At 37.8% G+C, this 23,329-nt stretch overlaps 1 pseudogene; it reads left to right on the top strand.

The window, feature by feature from the left end:
* The first annotated feature begins 16,562 nt into the window (after positions 1 to 16,562).
* On the top strand, positions 16,563 to 18,070 carry LOC149231275 (uncharacterized; annotated as a pseudogene).
* Positions 18,071 to 23,329: the final 5,259 nt, after the last annotated feature.

Genomic DNA, 23,329 nt, shown 5'->3' with positions numbered 1-23,329 from the left:
CAAGGCACTCGCTGAGTTGCAGGATCATGTAGAGAGATTAACCCTTGGTATTCCAGATGTCTGGATCAAGGAGTTACCTATGAGGCTGCAACGCCATACTATTGTTGTTCCAGGCTGTTGGATGCAGCTCTTGCACATGATATCTCAGGCTGTGACCTGTTATCATGAGCATTACTAGGTCTACTAAGTATGTTTTTTTTTTTGCATGCAATTTGAGTTTTTACATTTATCTATTTTTACTTTCAGAGTTTTTACACTGTTGGTTAAATGCAACCCTATTCAACTAATGATGTGAATTGAAAATTTACTTTTACATGTGTCGCAAATGTCTGTTTAACACATAGTTCACCAATGAGTCGGTTAATGTGTTAAAGTTTCTGGAAATATGTTGATATTGAACGTACTCAAAATGTCTTTCCAAAAGACGAGCTCTCAGGAACATACAAAGAATCGTTGGGTTTCAGATGGTATAAATGTTTGTAAGTTGTAGTACAACGAGTTGTGAGTCCATCCTAATGATGATTTGGTGGATGCCAAGTGAAATGGCATCAGAGAGAAGTTCGATCAATGCGCTATACTCAATGATATTGTTCGTCAATCGACTGATGCAAATCCCTTTCAAACTCACTAACTCGCCACTTGGAGTGAAAATGGCCCATGCTGCAGAAGATAGGTTCTGCGTACTACAACTAGCACCATTGGCGTAGTCAACAAATGGTTCCAAAGGATCCGACATTTGAAAAAAATGCAAAGTGGATTACTTAACCACATAAAAGCTCTAAAAGACACAATGACACACGCATGCAATTAAAGCATATATACAGTGATTTTTACTACACTCAATTAAGCATAGTAACGTTTGAGATACAACCCATTTCGGGGCTGTGATAATGGAATTCCATCATAATCCACCAACTTGTAGGCACCTTTTTCCAAAACACACTTGACAATATAAGGACCCATCCAAAGTGGTTCAAATTTTCCTGCTCCTAGTTTATCAGATTCTTGGTCATAAAACAAGACCAAGTCTCCTTCTGAGAAAACGTGAGGCTTGACATTTTTGTCATATTGCACCTTGATTCATTTCTTATGTGCTTCATTAGCCATGCAGCTTCACGACAGGTTTCATCTAGATGGATAAGTTATAAAAAACATGCTTCTTCTTCATAAGTGTCAAGTAACAGGTCAATCACGAGTTTGAGAGATGAAATTTCACATTGTATCGGTAAGATTGCCTCTAGACCATACACCAAATTAAAGGGTGTGAATCTAGTTGCATTTCTCACTGAGGTTCAATATGCCCACAAGGCAGAGTACATGATTAAATTCCAGTTTCATTTATGAACCCCTATCATTCTTTGAAGCATTCACTTCAGGACTTTGTTGATGGCCTCAACTTGTCCATTAGCTTGTGGATAATAATGAGTATAACTATCATGTGAAATTCCTAACTTGGCAGTTAACTCAACCATCATGTGATTGTGAAAATGTGACCCATGATCTATAATTATAGCCTGTGGTACACCAAACCGGGCAACCATGTGGTTGAAAAAGAAAAGTGTAGCCGTCTTGCCACTGTTGTTTAATGTTGACATTGCCTCAACCCATTTTATGAAATAGTCAACGGCGACTATAATGTACCCATGCCCCCCGACTGAGGTGGGGATACATTTCATGAAGTCAATTCACCATTTAATGAATGGTCCAACAACGATGACATGATGCAATGGTACAAGTGGTAATCTAGCTTTATCATCATAAATCTGGCATGCATGACAGCTTTTGATGTAAATTATGTAATCATTTAATATGGTAGGCTAGAAGTAACCAACATGGAGAATTCTCTGCATGGTAGAATAACTAGATAAGTATCCACCACAAGCACCTGAATGGAAATCATTCAAAACATTCTAGGCTTCCTCATGAGTGAGGCACCTTCATAAAATCGTATCAATACCATGATGGTAAAGAGTGTCGCCAACAATCAGATAATCTTTGGCTTGGTATTAGATACGTCGTTGTTGCGAGCGAGAGGTATCAGGCCAGAGAGTTTGGGTCTAGAGATAAATTAGTATATCTCCATACCACGCGTCAGATGATGAAATCAACATAGACTCATGTAGAATGGATGGTTCTGATGTTGAATCATTGGTATTCAAGGGAAGGTCACAAAGAAGGTCAGCGAAGAATAGATATTTCTTTGATTTGGATTTGATGAATTCCAAATGAAACTCCTGCAAAATGAAGGTCCAATTTGAGTATTTCCCCCGTAGCAATTGACATGACAAAATATATGTCATAGGGTTGCAATTCGAAATGACAGTGGTCTTTCGGAGTAGGATGTAGTGGCGAAATCTCTATACAACTTGAACAAAAACTAGAGCTAACTTTTTGACATAAGATTACTTAAATTTTGTATCATTGACATTGCGGCTCAAATAATATATCGGATGTTCAATCCCATCTTCTCCTTGGACTAGAACCATTACAATGGTTGTATTTGCAGTGGCGAGATACAAGATGTAGTCGTTTTGATAATTTTTGGAATACATTAATGAGGCTCTAATCAAGGTATCTTTAAGAGCATCAAAGGAAGCTTGTGCAACTTGATCCCAATGGAAGGGTATCCCCTTTTTAAAAAGACGAGTAAATCCTTTAGCCATTTCAGCATAATTGGGAATAAACCTCCTTAGAAAGTTAGCCTTCCCTTGGAGTCTTTGTAACTGTAGTAGATTGGACGGTGGAGTCAAGTCAAGAATTGCTTGAACCTCTAGTGGATCGAGTCGAATTCCCTCCTGAGACACTAAGAATCCAAGAAAATGACCAAAGAAGACTGCTTTGATCGGATGGGTGTAGCTTTGGGCGGTAAAGGTGGTTTACTCGTTTCTCTCCGCAAACGGCGGGGTAAGGGTTGATTTTCCTCCACAATTTTTGATTGATTTTATTACAATAAATAAATAAACGAAAAGGGGTAAACTAGGCAAAAGGTTTACCAAGCAACTGTGAACTGCAGAATACCTCTCGGTGAACTGAGAAGTACGGGTAGGCAATCTCCCCGAATGTTGTCTTCGGTGTATCACAGTGTACAAGGTGTCCGACTCAGTTACCTAAGGATGGATAGAAACCTAATGTTGTCCTCCCATATATACCCGAAAGTACATGGAGGCCCAATCTATATTAGCGTTGTCTAATGCGAAACCACACAATGAGAGAATTCCCATATACTTTACGTACTGTAACGTCGCCCTATATACCCGAAGGTACATGGACGAGCTACGATATACTCACATACGTGGAATGAGGTATCACACTCGGAATGTATTGCAGACAAGTTAGAAATAGTTGATTTTTTTACGATTCCAGAACACGTCTCTAGCCTATAACCTCTAAATTTTTTGCGTTAGGTGACAATGCTCCATTAGGTTAATTGATGTTAATTTTAACTTCATCTTGATTAACAATTTTCCTTTCAAGGTTCTCCACGTGATGTATTTTCAATTCCTAGAATGCAACTAATATGATAAGCATCCTTTTCATTCAATTTTAACAATGAAAAACTTAGCTAGTAGGGATAGATCAATCAGATTCTTGTAATCAAAGAACAAAGAACACATCTAATGCAATTTCCCTAAAATATTCCTATGAGTGCACACAAACTTTTTCAATGCACAAATGCAAGTTTTTCTTTTCAATTCCCTTAATGTTATGATGAACAAAAGGAAACTAATGCACATACAATCAATCAATTTTTTTGCAAGAACGAAGACTTTACGACAGTTCCGTTTCGAAAGAAATGAAGAATTTTACGACACTTTCTTTTGAACAAAGACTAATCGACTATAAACTAACTTTGACAATGAACTGATAGTGATAAAGAAATCCTTTAAGAAACACTAAACAATCAAGGCCAAAGTAGGGCTAACATAGGAAACACATGTTGATTTTAGAGAGACAAACATCATTGATCTTTCAACAAGCAAAAACAGAAGTAAATTTTGGAAAAAATCAATTCAAAGGAGGGATTTTTTTCCTAAGGAGGATTAACGCAGCCTTGAATGGGAGACACTGTGCTTCAGAGCACTGTCCTCAAGCTAGGGGTTCTTTGCAGCACTCTATCCCTAGACCAATCTTGCGCTGGTGCCAGAGAGGCCATCCTAGGGGCTTAGAAGCACAATTTTCACCAAAAAACACTTCAAAAAGGGTTAAAACAAGATCAGTGGAAGCAGGTAAGGTCTACTAGAGTGGACTAGGATGAAGGTAAACTACCCGGAATGGTGATCGTTCCCCAGTGGAGTCGCCAATTTGTTATGTGGAATTTTGCATCTACAGATAAACACAATTTCCCTAGATGGTTAGCTACATCTAGAACAACAAACTTAAAGTGCTTAACCTTTTACTATATAACATAAATAAGACAAGGGACCTACTTGTTATCTTTCTCTTTCCCTTTGTCTCCTTTGCTTGGCTCCGATCACTTCTTCTCGAACTTAATCCACTCGACAAGTACGAAATCATGAACAAAAGACAAAAACCAATCAAAGAAAGAGATCTATCTACTATAAGCAAATGGAATTGAAATCATTTACACATATAATCATCATACATGAAGACAAGAATATGGGAAAATGTGTAAATAAATTTATTAAGTAGAAGGAAGAATTACAACCATGAAGTCCGATCCATTGTCACTCTTCCACCTTGAGTTCCAACCAATATCACATCAATAGCACAGTACTCTGGCAACATAACAATACTTGCTTACAATCTCAATCCTCACACCAATAGTATCTCCTTACAAATTATCAAAGTCCAGCACCTGATCACTTAGATGAGTGCTCAATTTATAGAAAAATGGAGGAGGTTTGGTCATAAATGATGGTATTGAATGGCCTTCCAAACTTAGAGTTAGTTTCCATGGAGGAAGGGATGAGAATATATTAGGTTACTTAACTCATTCCCTATCCAATTTCGAGCTCATAGGAGATGATAACTGTGGGAATCTTCTAGATGGCTCCAGAAGATAAGAATATTCCCAGAACCCTATGATGATTTCTCTCAATCTTGCCCAACGTAGGTAAAAGTGCACCTAAGTGCTCTGTAAAGCACCCTAACATGGGCCTACCTGTAGTAAAGCACACTTACCCCTAACCAAGGCTACGCTGGTCCCTTAAGGAGGAAATTCTAGAGGGCTTCAAGCCAAGAAACTCTTAGGGAAGGAGGCATTCAAAGTGATGACTTGTCTAGGGCATGTAACAACTGATTCAAGGTTTGATGAACCCTAATGGTACTGATCTGAATGATGGGAGTGATGTGTTCAAACGGATTTGTAACAAGTGCCCAGGAGCCTCGCATCCTGACTTGAAATGTGCTCTGCATAGTTTCAGAGCCTTGTCCTCTCTCCCACTCACCTACACCTAGAAACAAAAGATGATGCATTATGTTAGACTAGGGGATTTTTGGATTTGATGTCATCTCATCATGAGTGGTTTCATAAATAGGTACATGAATGAGACATGGCACAACAACGAATGGGATGAACAAGGAGTACATGCTAAGATACTTGTTTGTAGATGGATGAATAGATGAAGCATACCAAGTACCCATCAAAGGGGACACATGCACATGCAACATCAAGAGAACACCAAGACCATCGAAGTTTCCCCACACCTTGTCATGTGGAGGTGAAGCTACGATGCACCGAAAACAAACTCATTACCCAGCAACACATCAGCTCAACATGGACACCACCATCAGCATGAACATACCAGCAGTGTCATGTCAAGTCATTTCATCAGTCGTCCGAGCCACATCACTACTGTGGGCCATACATGTTATAATCAATGTAATGTAACATGGAAGTCCACGAGACCCACATATGAAGTTGAAGATTCATGTTAGTTAAACAGTCATGTAAGTCAACAATCGTGAGCGAAGTTAAAGAGTCACAGGGGTCAAGTCGTCCCTTGGATATATATACCCCTCATTTGTACATGTAAAAGTCTTTTCACCTTGGCTCCTCCCACATAGCCTTGAGAGTCTGCAGTCTTTTCTTTGAGGAGAAAGCAGTGGCTCTGACAGCCCACTAAAAGGGTTAGTGATGTATGTTATATAGATGTGTCTTAGAACTTTCACTTAATTCAGAAGCCTGTTAACATGCTAGCACATTTTCACACATGTATTATATTCGTTTGTAAGCCTATTCTTTGGATGCTTGTAATGCATGTTTCTTTAACTTGTACTAAGATAGTTGAACTATTTCGGTTGTTTTAGTGCATACAATGTTGGAAATGTATTGTATCATTTGTTATCACTGTCTCACCTGTGTGGACTACTCTACCAGACATTAGACATAGTCATTCTTGTAAACTTTTTATAACATCTGTCGCACTCATGTGGACTACTCCACTTGGTTTTGTATGTGCTATGTGTTAATTTTTTGTTTGCGATTGCCGCATCTATGTGGACTACTCTGCCAGAAGTTGCATAGATCCTTCTTGGTTGTGTGTCTCTACCTAATTTGGGACTATTCCCTCTCAACTTGAGACTCACTCTCACCCTCTCCCTCTACAATGGAAGAACTTTGACACAAGTTACACTAAGTATTCACCAGGAACACAAACGTCATTTTTTAAAGACTAAGTAAACTAATCTCATGTGTTGACAAGAAAGAGCTAAGGCATATTTTTAATATAATGACAACGGGGCCACCATACCAGATTGGAATCCTACACCAAATGGTTTGAGGTCTAGTTGGGACTTCATACTAGGGAGAACCCCTGAATGTGGGCGGTTCCAGCACCATCAACAAGATGTTATGGTTGTGTAGATGGTTGTTATCGCAAATGATTCTATTCCAGTTTGGTTTATGCATGATGTGTGTGTGCTTGGGCTTATCACTTATGTGTTGAAAATTTGTAGAGGTGTTGAATAAGTATGTGAAGCTGTGGAAGAAGGTTGGTAGAGGTTTTGTATTAAGGTTTTGTTGTAGCCACTACAACACCACCCAAAATTTCGGGTGGTGACCAATATTTTGGGTACCCCACTTCTTGCCCCATGTTGTTAGGGTTTTCGATAATGTTTTCAACCAGTTACATTCCCCGCAACCCTTCCTATGAAACCCTTTTGACACCCCACTCACATAATACATACCACATTGATAAAAAAAAAATTCTTTTTTGTTGTGCACAAATTCTTTGATTAGGTGTTAGATTCCTCACGTGCCTCCCAAGCCCCATATTTCCCTACTGACATTTCATAGGGAGAGATATCATGAGATTGACGATCAAGGTTTCCTCTAAATTATGTTAAATTTTGGTAGGTGTGATTTTCCCACACACTTGGTAAACCCCAAATGACCTAGTAATGCCTCATCCTTGAAGATGCTTTTCACAAGGCACATGTAGGTTGTGGTTCCAAGTCATTTAGGGCTACAAAATCATGACCCCAACAAATTTTTGATTATGATGACTTCAAAGGTCTTAGGGCCACCAGCAATTCTTACATTTTCTATTTTACACATGTGCATTATTGGACATCTAAGGTTAAATATTTGACTGGCAAAATCATTGCCTTATTTAGTGTAAGCAGCTTATTTTTTACTAATGCACAGGGTTTGTTTTGGATATCATACATAACCCTACAAACATACATCGATGCACATGTTGTGGAAGAGAAGGTTTCCAAGGAGGCAAAGAATGAAGCCTATGAGGTTGGCATATATGGCATACAATTATGGAAAGCCAATGCGATGGTTGTGCTTGCAGAACCCATGCCATTAGCATTATGCCTAAAGTGCCAGCAAATCCCTGATAGTCGCATTTTTAATGATACAAGTCTCAATGCAAATCTCAGTTTTGATTGTTTGTCCCGACAACTACTTTGCTAGCCAAAGCGTCTTGGTTGCGACTTGCTCATCTGCTTGACAAAGTGTTGTCTTTAGTCATCCACGAAGACAGGTTCCAAGCCATAATAAAAGGAACTGAATGCATTACCAGAAACCATAGTTAACACATTAAAAGGCTTTGGAAGGGGAGCTATTGCCAAAACACGCAACAAGGAGCCATAGAAGAGGCCCATACGCCAAGATTTGCAATGTCTCCACATAGTTCCCAGTTGCCAATAACGCACATAGAGGGCAGTGATGAGATCATAGTCCAAGCAGGTAATGGAGCCTATCGACACTGTCTACACGCACTAGGCCTTGAACTTGAATGTGCTATCCAATAAGTGGTCGGAAATCCGTAAAGGGAAAGACGATGATGGACCATGCATTCAGTGCGACGATGAAATCTCCCCATTTACATTGGCAGAGGAGCATTCAGAGGTTACACATTTTATTTGTAAACAAAGGTTTAAAGTCACTGAGCCAATGGGTTTTGTGACACTGGTTTATTTCAAGAGACATGAAATGGTAGACTTTGCCTTCATGAAACTGGCCATGCCCATGAATTCGCAATAGGCATGATACATGTGAGTTAGGAAGTCACAGAACAAAAGCAGAGGGGTATAGCTTTGTAGTGCGACCTACATGGAGTGTGACCATGGGACCTCCTTATAAGTTGCAAGGTCACATCTCGGAGCTGCAATAAATGACCAGAAAATGCGACTAGCTTCATGACATGGGATGTGACCTGCATGATTGTGATGACTAAAATGGTGGAACGCTTAATTGGTTGATCCTTCCCATAAGGCTAGTGTATAGTCTTGGCCTTATAAATCTGTAAAGTGTTCTTCATTCAATGAAATCTTTTCTATACATATGACACAACTCTCATCAAGTTGCAATTCCTTCTCAGGTAGCAATATGGAAATTTAGGCTCCAGCTCAGGAATGCAAAACATAGAGTGCTGCAATTATGTGACCTTCACCAAAGTCACTTCATTTCTGTGCCATCCCTCCCCAATTCATAGATTCGCGTCATTAATCCGCGACAAGTGACCAAAATATGCGACCTACAGGATGTCTGCGATTATGTGACCTTCCTGCTAGTCGCATTTTTGTTTTTGCTGCTGGACCCTAGCTCGCACACCTATCTTACCTTTACGAAATGTGATGCAAGAAACATTACAGGTCACAAAGTCACATTTCAGGGCTCCAACATTGCTTCTAGAAAATGCGACCTCCATTAAATGGAGACTGTGCGACCTCACCAGATTTGTGACCCAAGGAAAACATATCTAGCTCCTTTCCCATCAAATACGCTTTCTTCATAATATAAGATAATGAAAGTAGGAGGAATGCACTAATTTAAATTCCTAATTGATTGATCCAAAGGGTTGGATTATACATTGACAAACATACAGTATCAAATAATGCACATATTAAAGGGGTGATACAAAGAATGCAGAGAGCCCTTATAAAGTGCTATGGAAAGTCGAGCCACCTTGATGATAGTATCTCAGGGCCATACATTTTTGCCTATTATGATTTATAATATTTGCTACTTGTTTTATTAAAGTAATCTTCTATTGATGATTAATCAATGGTTGTATGTGTTGCAGGGTTGATGTTGTGAAAGAGTTTGTTACTGTAGTTTCCAGAGACATGGCAAAACATCATCCAGTTTTAAAAGCACTATGCCTTTTGACATTGCAAGACTACGAGGCTGCATTCAACACTTGTTCTAAGGATAATAACAGATCTATGGATGATGACATGATTGAGGAAGCTTAGAAAAAATCCTTCAAAGGCCACTTGTTTCGACAACACCATTACATGGAAGGGGACTATACAAGGGTCCCGATTAGTGTTTTCTTTCAAGAAAGTACCTATGCTTTAAATCGTTATTTTTTGAAAATTATGTATGACCAATGTCATTTGTTTGCAGGTGGAAGGTTTGCATGGAGAAAGCTAGGGTTTTTGTAAGAAACCGTGTGATTAAGGGTGTCAACAAACAAGCTAGATGGATCCATGTAGATGCTCGAATCATTGTGTCATCCATGATGGAAGGAACAATAGTAGGCAAATCAACATTCAACACAACAAATGCATCACAACTCTGTTTAGTAGCTCATCTTGATTGCGCAACAACATTAGGGTTTCTAGCAACCCTCTTTTATTCTCCTCACATTTTCTCTTCTATCAATATGTAAATGTTCTCCTATGATGCCAGCAATTAAGCTGAGAGAAATTAAGCTTGTAGTAGGGAGTAGGCATGAGAGAGTTGTGAGGAAGCTCAATAGGCATGAAGGTAGCTGAAAAGGCATGAGGGAAGGCCAAAGGTCACGGTAGGTGAATGGTCACCTGACCTCCATAAATGTACCCTCATCTATCACTCGCCAAGGGGGGACTTTTAGCACTTGAGTTGAGGCCAATAGAGATAGTTGATTGATGCTTGAGAGCTAAGGCCACTTAGCTCTTGGTAGCTAGGAGAGTGGGTTTGCAGTAGGGCTAGGGTTTTGACATCGGGCGATGGTATGAACAGTCCATGTTCCACTACTGGGTATTGACTAGTTGCATGATATGTATTTGAAGTTGCAGCAATATTAATAAGATGTTTTCTTTTTCCCTTTGCACTGATTCCCATGCTGACTCATGGTGGTTGTATTAGCTGTCTGGTACCTCACCATATATGTATGAGTGCTTTCATATATGCGAGATGTTATGTACTGATACATAGTGGTTGCATGTATGTTTCACTTTAGAATCTATGTTTACTTGTTCCTTGCCATGTCGGTGACCTATTGTGAACTACTTCGTGATTGACCTCCAGTATGTTCTTGTTTATTATGTCCGATGGGGTTTTAGCTAACTAATCGTCCTCATCATTCATCTCTTCTTATCATTGTTGTGACTTGTTTAAACCTCTTTATGCAATTTGTCAATCTTGGTCTAATTTTGTTTCGCTGCCCAAGCACTTCATTCCCGCCCCACTCTGGCACCTTCTCATTTGATAACAAAGAGCAGAAAACATTCATGGTCGTAGCCAGGCCCACATACCGGATGGGGCTCCTACTCCAAATGGTGTGAAGTCTAGTTGGGACTTTACACCGGGGAGACCCCTTAGACGTTGGTGGCATATTCTTGGCCCATCAACAGGTTCTTTGTCTTTCTTCATTCTTTGCCCCAACCATATGGAGTCAGTTTCAAGCATGTGGTTGTAGGATTTTAACCACATGGATTCCAACTTATGGGTGTGGTTTCAGCCAATTTTTCCATGTTTTGTGCATGCATTTGTAGTTTTAATCATGAGTAGATCATTACATTGGTTTTGGTGTATGTGCAGAGCTAGTCGGAACATGGTATTGTTTTGGAGATTATGATGGTATAGGTGTCTTAGGTATTGACATAACCATGGTATTTTACAATGGTATTAGTTTGGATATTACCATGTTACATATGTCATCGGTATTGACATAGCCATGGTATTTTCCCATGGTATTAGTTTGGGGATTACCATGATATAGTTGTCTTGGGTATTGATATAACCATGGTATTTTCCTATGGTATTGGTTTGGATATTACCATGATATAGGTGTCCTAGGTATTGGCATAACCATGGTATTTTATCAAGGTATTGATTTAGATATTGTTGAGGATAATTTAACATATACTTTTGTGAGAGTATTGAGTCATTGATTTGGTGGTGTGAGAGAATTGATGGTGTGTGAGTGAGAGTGTGATACAATGTTCTATCTTGCATATTGTATATTTTTAGTTGTGTCGAGTTGTGTGTTTTAATCAAGTTTCTTATTCTAATTTGAGAGGTTGTTGGGATGCCCATGTTGAGAAAGTTTGATATCCCAGTCTGAAAATGTATTTAATGTGGTTCACATGGAGGAGTTGGAGGTGTAGAGGCTTCATGCTTGTGGAGACTAGCAGACAATGATAAGAGGAGGAGAATCTCAATCCAATGGTATTTGGATAGTCCTATGGATGTTGGGTGACATTCATTGGTTATGGAGGCTTCCAATAGAGGTTTGTCTATAGAGTCATGTGAGTAGGTACTTCTCAACTAATGGATGTCAACAAATCATTGTAGGAGTCAAGTCATACAACTAGTGGGTGCTAGCTACTCCATGTACTATTTTTTTCAGCTATTAATAGAATATTTGAGTAGCAACAATAGTGGGTGATTTTTTTCCATGGAGTGACTTTTCCACTAGAACACTTATGGCTTCTTATGTGCATGTTTTTGATATTATTGATGGTTCTATTACATCTTGATTTTATGTCTGGTTCATATGTTAGCTAATGGGTTACTGATCCCAATTCTTGGTTGTTTTGGTAAAAATAATTAAAATTAAGTAAATCCTATCACTATTGATTCACCCTTGCCCCCTCTAAGTGGTGAGGCCATTTCCAATAAGAATGAGAATAAAAAGAAAAAGGATCTATTTCACATGGAAGGGTTATAGAAAGTTATTGAAACATTGTCTAATGAAGTGTTCAATTTGATGAAACAAGTAGATGAGATTTTCTCTTCTAAAGATCTTATAGACCCTTCAAAAGGACACAAAAATCTTCACCTCTTGTGCAATCTCCCACACAAATCTCAGCCACTGATGAAGAAGATGTTGAAGAGGAAGAAGAGAAACAAGCTTAACAAACTGAAGAAGAAACAAAAGAAGAGGAAATATATTAATTTAATGTTCTTTGTGATTATATTCTCCCTGTATTTGGTGCAGAATAAGAAGAAGAGGCTCTCCCTATAATGACTAGAAGTAAAATCTAAACTACTACACATTCCACAAGTAAAAAAATAGAAAACGATATGTTAAGAGGAAAAGGTACGCCTAAGACAAATTCTAGTCTAACCTCAAGTCCATCAGCTAATGTTCCTAAAAAAATTCCTTCAAATAATTCCTCATTTAAAACCTTGATAGTGTCAGATAATATTGGATATAATATTGTTGAAGATATGGAAAACACTAAAGAAAATACATCTCTTTATGAAGGTAGTAAGCTTAAGTAACAAAAAAAATTGTTATTGAATGCCTTTATGCAACTTCGAATTCTCCTTTTCCATGAACTACTATTACCACTAAAACTTCTAAGGGTAAAACAAATTCTAAACCTCATTCTTCATCTTCAGATAAAAGATGAAATTCTCATTGGTGACAGGTCAAATTATTATACACCACACTTTCTTTTGACTTTGAAGTTTTCAATAAAAATGTTCATAACTGTTTAGTTGATTATGGTGCTTCATAAAATATCATGCCTTGTTTAGTATGCCTTAAAATAAATGTCAAGCCACATAAATCAACTACTCAAATAGTTTAGTTGGATAGAGAAAAAGTTAAAGTTTTAGGTGAAATGAATGAAGTTTTAATCAAGTTGTCATCTAATCCTAAATTCATTCAAATCATTGATATTTTAGTGGTTGATATCCCTGAATTTTATGGTTTTATTCTTAGCGGAGACTGATCATAGAAATTAAAAGGATACTTTGCTACTGACTGGTCCTATATTTGGTCACCTTACAGTGATAAACCTAATCAAATCAGGATTGATAGGGAAAATCATATGAAGTACACTATAATTGATTTGCAGGAGGAAAATGATCTTATTGCTTTTATGAATAATATTCTATGGAATTATTTAGCTAAAACATTTTTCAGAAATTTCCCTACTCAATCATCACCTCATCCTTCTGATTCCATTTTTTCACAAATTGAAGCAATTTCACAAACAGATACATGTCGTTGTGTAAATATTGTAGAAACTCTTGTAAATAATCTTGTAGATAGTTTGTTTTGGTCTCTTTACTTTGATGGCTTGAAGTAAAATGATGGCACATGTGTAGGTTGTATCCTTATCATCCATAAGAATGAAAAAAGCATGTTGACCTACAAACATGAATTCAAATGTACAAATAATGTTGTTGAATATGAAGCGCTTGTACAAGGATTACAAAAGGCAATAAGTTTTGATGTCAAGTACTTAAAAGTCTTTAGTGATTCATAAATCATTATCAAACAAGTAAGAAAAAACATTCATTGTGTTTCCAGTCATTTGAAGCATTATCAATCATTTTTGCAATATTTGACATCTCACTTTATTACATTCATCATTAGTCCCATACCTAGATTAAATAATACATGTTGATCTATTAGCTAATGTCACTTCTAAGTTAATCCCACTTGAGGAATTTAGTTCTGACTGCTCCTCCATTGAATTAATTTTTCGCTCGTCAATTCTTGATAACATCACCAATTGGAGAGTATTTAATGATGATGCATATATCATCAATTTTCTTACTTCTAACAGAACTTATGAAGGTCAGATCATCGATGAGGACTCACATGACAAGGAATTGAATATATCCTCTAAGGAAAATAAGACTAAAAATTCTCTACCCGAATCTGCGGTCCAATTAGAATATTTATATGAACTTAAAGATAGTTTCAAGCGGCCGCGCAACTATAAAATTCAAAGCTCATCCTTATATTGACATTAATGATGCAATTGTTGGTGTAGTCGCTGGATGCAGTGTTTTTGGTTGGCATTGATGTCAACCTAGTTCATTGATGATGTTTGGATGATGATTGAGTTTCAGGGTGTTTAACTTGGTATTGGCATTATAGGCATTGGTATTAATATGGTATCTGCCTATGGTATTGATTTGAAAATTACCATGGTACAAGGGTTCGTGGTATTGGCTTACCTTTGGTATGTACTTGTGGTATTGAGCTTGCAACTTACCATGGTACAAGGGTCTATGGTATTGACCTGTATTATACTATGGTATAGGTGTCCATGGCATTGGGATAACCATGGTACTTACCCAAGGTATTGATTAGATATTATTGATGATATTTTGACATATATTCTTGTGATTTTTGTTTTTGGAGTGTGGATTGATGGGGTGTGTATGAGAGTGTGAGTTGGTTCTATAGTGATTTATCTAGCATATTGCATATTTGTAGTGATGTGGAGTTGTATATTTTATCAGTTATTATTTTCATATTAGAGTTGTTGTTGGATTGCTCATGTTGAGCAAGTTTGAGAACCTCTAGCATGAATCAAAACAGCCTTCTTATGAAATTCAATAGAATCTGGAAAAGAAAGGAGAAAAAATAACACTTATGCCATCTCAGTCTCACGGGAAGCATGAACGAAAAAACACATAAATTTAGATGGAGCTCCTCAAAGGAAGTTTTGTAAATTAGCCTCATAAGTTTCAATAATATTTGTTTGGATGCAAAGGTTTGATTTTATCTATTGATCATTTTTATGATCTAGATTAATCTATACGTTTTGTTTTAAACTTCTCATGCTATCATGAAGAATTTCCTACACAAAACAAAAATTGATGGTTATATTTTGAGAATATTAATTATAAAAAAAACTCATAGAGTGATGGACATTAACCAAGGGTTAAAACATTGATATTTATCAAGAAATGGCAATAGAAAAACCAGAGTTATACATAGAAACATCCCTTTGGCGGTAGTATGAATGCTATGTTTATATATTTATGGAAATAATGATTAGATAAAGTCACAAATTCTATTATTTATTGGTCTTCAATGACAGAGTGGTAGAAAGTAAAATATTGATATGGTCAAATAATTCGGTGCATTAGGTCAATCTGGTATGTTGACGTATCAAAGATTCAAATGTGCAGGGGCCAAGAGCATATTTTATAGAGGGAAAAATTCCAATTAAACTCCCTTCCAATTGAAGGCCAAATCCAAACATTCCTAAGAATAGATTGGCTTACCCGTGAGGGATGAATTATTTAGTTTACGAAGAAAACTTATGGTGGAATTGTGTCAACTTTGGCAAGTCAGAATCCCATGGGCATCCAGGCTTGATTCTTCCAGATTGGTTGAGAGAAATATGGACATAGCTATTGGAACGAGATCCTTCATATATGGGCGTGGTCCTTCTAAGGTTGAATTTTGTCCACTATTTTATTTCGGTGGCCAAATTTTGAAGTTTCTTCCATCACTCAGGACTTGATGTGTACTAAGGGATTGGGTAAGTTTTGAACGTCGAGTTGGAAATTTCCCTTGCTACTTGTTTAGATCGGAGAGTGGGTTATTTAGAGGGATTCAAATATTAAGAAGGAAAGGTTGATTTTTGTTGTTGTGGCATTATTATTCTTATGGGATCGAAATCCATGCATGTATTTCTATATAGCTAGAAAGCTATAAATCCAAGCCACCACCTGCTTGACTTGCAAAGCAGAGAAAAATATCCTGTGTCTCCACGATTTAAGATTCTTGTATTAGTGGTCGGGGATCCTTTTGTTTTAAGATCATGGATGTCTCGAAGAATTCGGCTTCTTCATTTCTTATTCGTCTTTGCTGATTTAGGTTTTTTCCTGATGGCATATATGGTGAATTTAGATGATGGGGTTTCAAATATAGATTATTGCAGTCAAGTTTCTGGATTTGATGAAGCTTTGGATTGAGGCGTTGTGTCGAGAATCGTATGATGCCATGGATGTAATGCGACACAGAACTTGGTGTAAGAAAGGCGGGAGAAGAGTAAACATGATGCATCAAAGATCATGGATCCTTGTCTTGGCTATGCACAAGATACTCCTTCTACTGCTCTGGATAGGTACTTTTGGTTGCAAAGCTGAAGGCATTGGGTGACATAGGCAGAACATGGAGCAAGTGGGTGAGGCTCCTCAGTCTCATTCTTGTATTCATGATCATATTCTGGAACAACGTCGTCGGTTTGGATGCAAGGAGTATTCTGTAACTCCTTAGACATATGGGGATGAATATGGTTTTATAGAAAATCACAGGAAAGGTAAGGAAATGTTGGTTGTTGCCAACAAGAACTCACAACTGAATAAAAAGAAGACCATAAGGATATTCTTGAATTATGATACAGTAGGACACTCATTTGACAGAGATTGTCGAAAAATTGGTGACATTGTGAAGTTAGAGGAGCCGACAATAAGCTCAATTCCAGGGGTTCCTATCAGCGATGCACATGCATAACCTCCATTTTATGGTTATTTCTGATTCAAGTGCACTTCAGAGGATATATCAAGAGAAGACAAGAATATGCGACTCCATGAGGAACCTGTAAAAGGACACCTCCGTCTAAGTGGTTACTCTGCATGTGGTCAAGATACTTACTGTGTCAGTATGTTAATGAAGGTCTTGCTAATGATGACCTCGTACAACTACTAGGAATGTGAGCATGATCAATAGGACCATGCAATTGTAGGTCATGTAAATGTAGCACCTCACATTTAACAACAGAGGCTGAAACATGCTTTTTTCAACAATGATACATGAGGTCATGCATGTTCTTGGTTTTTATCCACACGCATTTGCAAATTTTCAAGAAGAGTGTAAGCGAAGACGTAATTCAAAACTTAAACTTAGTTACAGAGGTGACTCGTGTTGTGCTCCCACGTATTGTCGTGCATTCATCATTGCACTATGGGCCATTTTTTAAAGAGTTCTTAGGATTAGAGCTCGGAGATGTAGTGGAAGGGGGACCGAAGGATCTCATTGAGAGAAAAGGCTTCTCTTGAATAAGATAATGAATGGTTCTGTAGACACGAGGTACGTTGTTTCACCAATGACACTCTCTCTTAGAGGATAGTCGGTGGTATCAGGAAAATTATAGCATGGATGAACCATTAGAATGGGGGCGACATCAAGGAATCGAATTTGTTACTTCTCCGTGTGGCCAATGGAAGGGGGCTTATCATTTCAATTCTACACATTCCTTGGGTTGCACATACAATAGGGAGGCTTAATGTTAAGTCCCTATTGTGAGTTACAGTGATGACTTCCCCCAGTGGGATCGATACTCTCCACAACCTAAAAATGGTGGAAAATCTTCTTTAGCAAATTATTGTGCATATTTTTTAGCATATTCAGATTAATCATGAACTGACACAAACAGTTCACAATCAGCTGACCGCATGTTGGGTGAAATCCATGGACCTGATTCCAGGTGTATGCCATCATCATTAGTTCGAACGGGGTTTGCACGAGGGACTTTAACACAAGGCAATGGATGTTATCGGCATCATTGTCCAAACAAAACATTGGAGGTTGTTGTTCATGGTATGTGGAAAGCTTGTACTGACAATACATTAGTCTGTGATGGCCTTGAAGAGGCTAAAGCTCTTGGTTGGGACAATTAGCGTTAGAGTGCTTACCGTGGATGGTATTCTGCTTAGAAAATCAACATGGAAGCTATATCCCAAAAGTGGGATGATCGGGTGATTAAAGCTCTTAAGAAGAACAAAGAATGTTATGAATCAGATATGGAAGTGCTAGGATCCGTAAGCGAAGTTCAAAATCAAGAGGCTGAAGCATGATACCATACATCACCTAGATGAAATTAAAAGGAAGCTGAGGGGAAGAAATCAAAGGCAGATGAGTGCGAAAGCGTTATATAGGATCTTTAAAAAAAAGGAAAGGAAATTTCATTGTTTGTAGGCTCGGTTTATTTTGTTCTACAATGTAATATTATGAGCAACCACTAGTTGCAGGAATTTATTTGATCATTTTTCTGGAGTTAAAAAAAAATTATCAATCAAAAATCTGATGCAAAGAGAATGTTTTTCCTTGTCGATGTGGAAATTGTTTTAAGGGGTTGATATTTTTGTAGTTGCTGCCAATATACTGTTGATGTATTTCATAAGCCATCATATTGTCATTTCTGCATTGTTATAAAAAAAGAGAGGTTTTTTCAATAAGTCCATAAATTCATGTGCTTTTATTGTAAATCTTTAAATCTTGGTTATAGTGTATTTGTCAGGCCAGGGTAACTCCAGAATAGGCAGAAGAAAACTGATTGCATAATTCATTAGCTAACTATCATTTATATACAGAAATAGGACGGATCAGTTCATCTTCTTGATGACTGATCGCGTTCCAGTTCACCCATCCGTTGAGGATTAGGTGTCAACATTCCCCCCCTTAATCTGAAGGGATGTTGGTGAGTCCAAGCATCGTTCTGAATCTTTCAAGCTTTTCTCTTCCAAGCGCTTTGGTGAAGATGTCTGCAATTTGCTCGTTTGTGGAACAATGACGGAGATGGATTGTTTTGGCCTCAACATGATGTCGGATCAGATGATATTTAGTATTGATGTGCTTAGTACGATCATGGAACTTTGGGTTCTTGGCCAACTTTATTGCAGAGGTGTTATCAATCATGAGTGGAGTTGATTGTATTTGTTTTACCTGCAAATCTTCAAGAATTTTCCTGAGCCACACAATTTCTTTCGTTGCTTCAGCTGCTGCCACATATTCTGCTTCTGTTGTGGAATCTGCTGGTACTGCGTGATCTCTAGGAGATAGCTCCTGATCCAAGACTCATAGCATATCCTAAAGTAGATACCCCAGTTTCTTTGTCTCCATCGAAGTCTGAATCAGAGTATCCAATCAAGTTGAAGTCGTCCACCTGTGTATACTTGATTCCAAGGTCTTGAGTTCCCTTCAAGTACCTTAGAACTCTTTTTGCAGTAGGCCAATGTCCCTGACAAGGCTTTTGCATAAACCTGGAGAGGATTCCAACAGCAAATGAAATGTCTGGTCTGGTAGTAGTGAGGTAGATGAGACTTCCTACAAGCTGTCTATACTTTGTTGCATCCTCAAATTCCTTTCCTTCAATAGATGTGAGCTTCAAGTTTTGTTCCATTGGAGTAGAAAGAGGATTGCACTCTGTCATGCCAAATCTGTTTAACAAATCTCCAATGTATTTCTTTTGAGAAAGAAATATGGATTTTGGATGTTGGGTTACTTCAATGCCAAGATAGTAATGAACATAGCCCAAATCAGTCATTTCAAAAAATTTTCCTAATTCTTTCTTTATGGATGCAATATAGCTTTCATTGTTCCCTGTCATTAAAAGATCATCTACATATACCACAAGATATACAACTGTTTTGCCAACTTTCTTGAAAAATAAAGTTGCATCATCAAGATCAAAATGATTGAAGTTGAGTTTCAGAAGATGCTCAGTTAGCTTTTCATACTAGGCTCGTGGTGCTTGTTTGAGGCCATACAAGGACTTCACAAGTTTGCATACTTTATGTTCATGTCCTTTCACAGCAAATCCTTCAGGCTGGGACATAAAAACATTCTCTTTTAGATCTCCATTCAAGGATGCAGTTTTTACATCCATTTGATGGACTTTCCAACCGTTCTGAGCAGCTAGTGCAAAGAGTGTTCGGATGGTGGCCCATTTTGCTGTGGGGGCAAAAGTTTCCTCATAATCGACCCCTTCCTTCTGTGCAAAACCTTTTGCCACAAGCCTAGCTTTGTGCTTGTCAAGTGAGCCATCAGCTTTGTATTTGTTCTTGTAGACCCACTTGCAGCCAATTGGTTTGGTTCCAAATGGAGGATCGACCAGCTTCCAAGTGCCATTCTTTATGAGGGCATCATACTCCTTCTGCATCGCTTCTTTCCATTCATCATGAGAAGCAGCTTCTTTGAAGGAAGTTGGTTCAAAATCTGTAGACAAGTTCAATTCACAATCATAAGTAACATCCATATCAACAGGTGAATTAGAGTTATCTACATCACCTCCATCTTGTCGGTTTGTATTTTTGGTTCCTGTTTTTCCAATTTCATCAGGATGAACACTTTCAAGTGTCTTTGTCAGCCATTTTGGGGGACCTTTCTGAGATGGTCCAGGCTGCTTTGTTGATTGAGTTGGGTCTGAATCAAGATTGAGTCTCCCAATTCTATCAATTACATCACTTAAAGCATCATCCGTTGTTGGAGTGTCATGCAGGGGAGATTGTTCTTTAGAAGAAGATTCCACATGTTGATCTAGTATAGGAATCCCCCCTTCAAGATGTGGAATCTGATTATCAAACTCTTGAAATGATTTCGGTTTTGTGAATCTATCCAAGCGATCAAGTTACCGCTCAACAACACTGTCAGATTTGGATGATTCAAGAAAAATGACATCTCTAGATACAACAAACTTTTTATTTACTTCATCATAGAGACGGTATGCTTTAGATGTGTGTGAATACCCCAGGAAGATACACTTACGACTTCTAGCACCAAGTTTGTTTCTATGTACCTTTGGTATTAAAGCATAACAGGTGGAACCAAAGATCCTGAGATGTTTTACCGAAGGAACATGTCCATACCACAATTCATAAGGAGTCTTGTTTCTTATAGCACTAGAGGACATCTATTCTTTATATATGTAGCACATAGAACAGCATCAGCCCAAAACATTATCTTTACATTTTTGAAGAAAATCATGGATCGTACCATATTCAAAATTGTTCTGTTCATTCTTTCAGCTACACCATTCTGTTGAGGATTATAAGTCACAGTTGTTTGATGTTTAATTCCATGTTGGTGAAGATAGTGTTCAAATTCATTTGATGTATATTCTTTTCCATTATCAGTGCGAATAGACCCAATATGAGATTGTGCATCATTTTCAATCCATTTATGAAAATTCTTGAATGTTTGAAAAGCATCAGATTTGTTCTTCAATAAATAAACCCAACACATTCTGGTGTAATCATCAATAAATGTCATGATATATTTATTTCCATTTGCAGAAGGAACAAGCATTGGACCACATAAATCTGAATGAATGAGTTCAAGCTTCCTATGTGCTCTTGAATGTGAATCATGAAAAGACTGTTTGCTATGCTTTCCTAGAATGCAAGCATCACATTGCTTATGTTTTCTAGGAATTGTAGGCAAACCAGCAACACCATTTTTCTTCAACAAGCGGAGACTATCATAGTTTAAATGTCCAAATCTAGCATGCCATAATAAACTTGACGGAAGTGTACCTTCTTCATGATGAGAAATATATGAGAAATGTTGTGCATGAGCAGAGGTTCCTTGCAGTTTAAGAAGTCTTTCTTCTTCTATACCCCTCATGACAAGTGAGTGGTCAGATGCCTTTCTTACCTCAAGCTTTCCATCAAACATATGAATGGAGTGACCTTGCTGGCGGATGTGGACCAGGGACAACAAGTTTCTCTTGAGCTGTGGGAGATATAGAACATGATCCAGAAGAAAGTCTGGAAGACCAGGCAGTTTAAGCTTGATTGTGCCAAGCCCTGATGGCTTGATTTTTGACTGATCTGCAAAGTATACTGCTCCATCAACATTGTCAGTGAAATCTTCAAAAAAATCTTTCCTATGAGTCATATGACAGGTTGCTCCTGAATCAAGCAACCAGTCATTTTTCGAAGAAGCGAGTGAAGCATTAAACAAATCTTCATTTACTCCAATGTTACATTGTGCCTCAATATAGTGAGCGGATTTAGGTGCTTTACCTTTGTCTGTGTCATCAGTTTTACCTTTCTGCTGATTTCTTCTCTGCTCAATTTTGTCCCATGGTAGCTTGCATGTAGAAGCATCATGTGATCCATTTCGTTTGCAGCGAATGCAATGCAAATCTGCCTTTTCTCCTTGAGAATGTCTACCCCCCCTGCCTCTGAAGTATCTTCCTCTTCCTCTTCGTCCACCTCTTCCTCTTGTAGAATCTTGAGCAGGATTCTTTTCTTTATGAGCAAGGCAAACAGTCTCTTCAGAAGATTCAGGGACTATTTTATTTCCAAAGGCTTTCTCTCTTTCAGCAAACTTTTTCACAAGAGACTCAAAGGTTATGTCTTTAAGATTTCCATTTGCTTGTAAAGACTGAAGATAATTGGAGTAGGTAGGATAGAGTGCTTTGAGAAAGGAAATAAGAGAGATATCCAGCTCAACCTTAGTGGATTTAATATCATGCATTATAGACTTTATTTCAGATGCAAGAGCAAGAGGATCATTATTTTTCAGTTCAAGAGTGAAGAGTTTAATCATGAGCTGAACAACTTCAAGTGCAGAATGTGAATCATAGAGTTCTTTCAGCTTTTGTAAAGCTTCAAAGGCAGTGGAATAGGATGAAATATGACGACTTACTTCTTCATTTACAGATGCTGCGATCAATGCATAGGCTTTGCTGTTCTTGTTTTCCCAAATGACAAGTTCTTTATCTGATGTAGGCTGCACAGGGTCTTTGTCTTCTTCTCCGACACACACTCCTTTCCACAACTCATTGTAGATGAGGGTGTGTTTTACCATCCGAGACCATTCTGAATAGTTCTCCTTGCTAGTGAGAACTATTCCTACCATAGAAATGATTGAATGCATTCTGTAAAAGAATATCTCTGCTAAAAAAAAACTTCTGTTGATAAAAAAAAAACTTCTGCTGAAAAAATCCTTATGCCACAGCCTTATGCACTTTATTTTCTTCTAACGTTTGATAGAAGCATCAGCATTTCTTATATTACTGCAATATTACTATGTTTTGAAAAATGCGCAATGGATCACTTCAATATATATCACTTCATTCTATTAATATATCACTTCAATATATTAAAATATATCATGCAATACTACAAATGCTTTGATATATAAACACTCTG

This window comes from Pinus tabuliformis, chromosome J, assembly GCF_031772625.1.
Source record: "Pinus tabuliformis cultivar Carrire ecotype Pingquan chromosome J, CPIR1, whole genome shotgun sequence".
NCBI classification, from domain to species: domain Eukaryota; kingdom Viridiplantae; phylum Streptophyta; class Pinopsida; order Pinales; family Pinaceae; genus Pinus; species Pinus tabuliformis.
The sequence above is the reverse complement of the archived record's forward strand: the minus strand, read 5'-3'. Positions and strand labels throughout refer to the sequence as shown.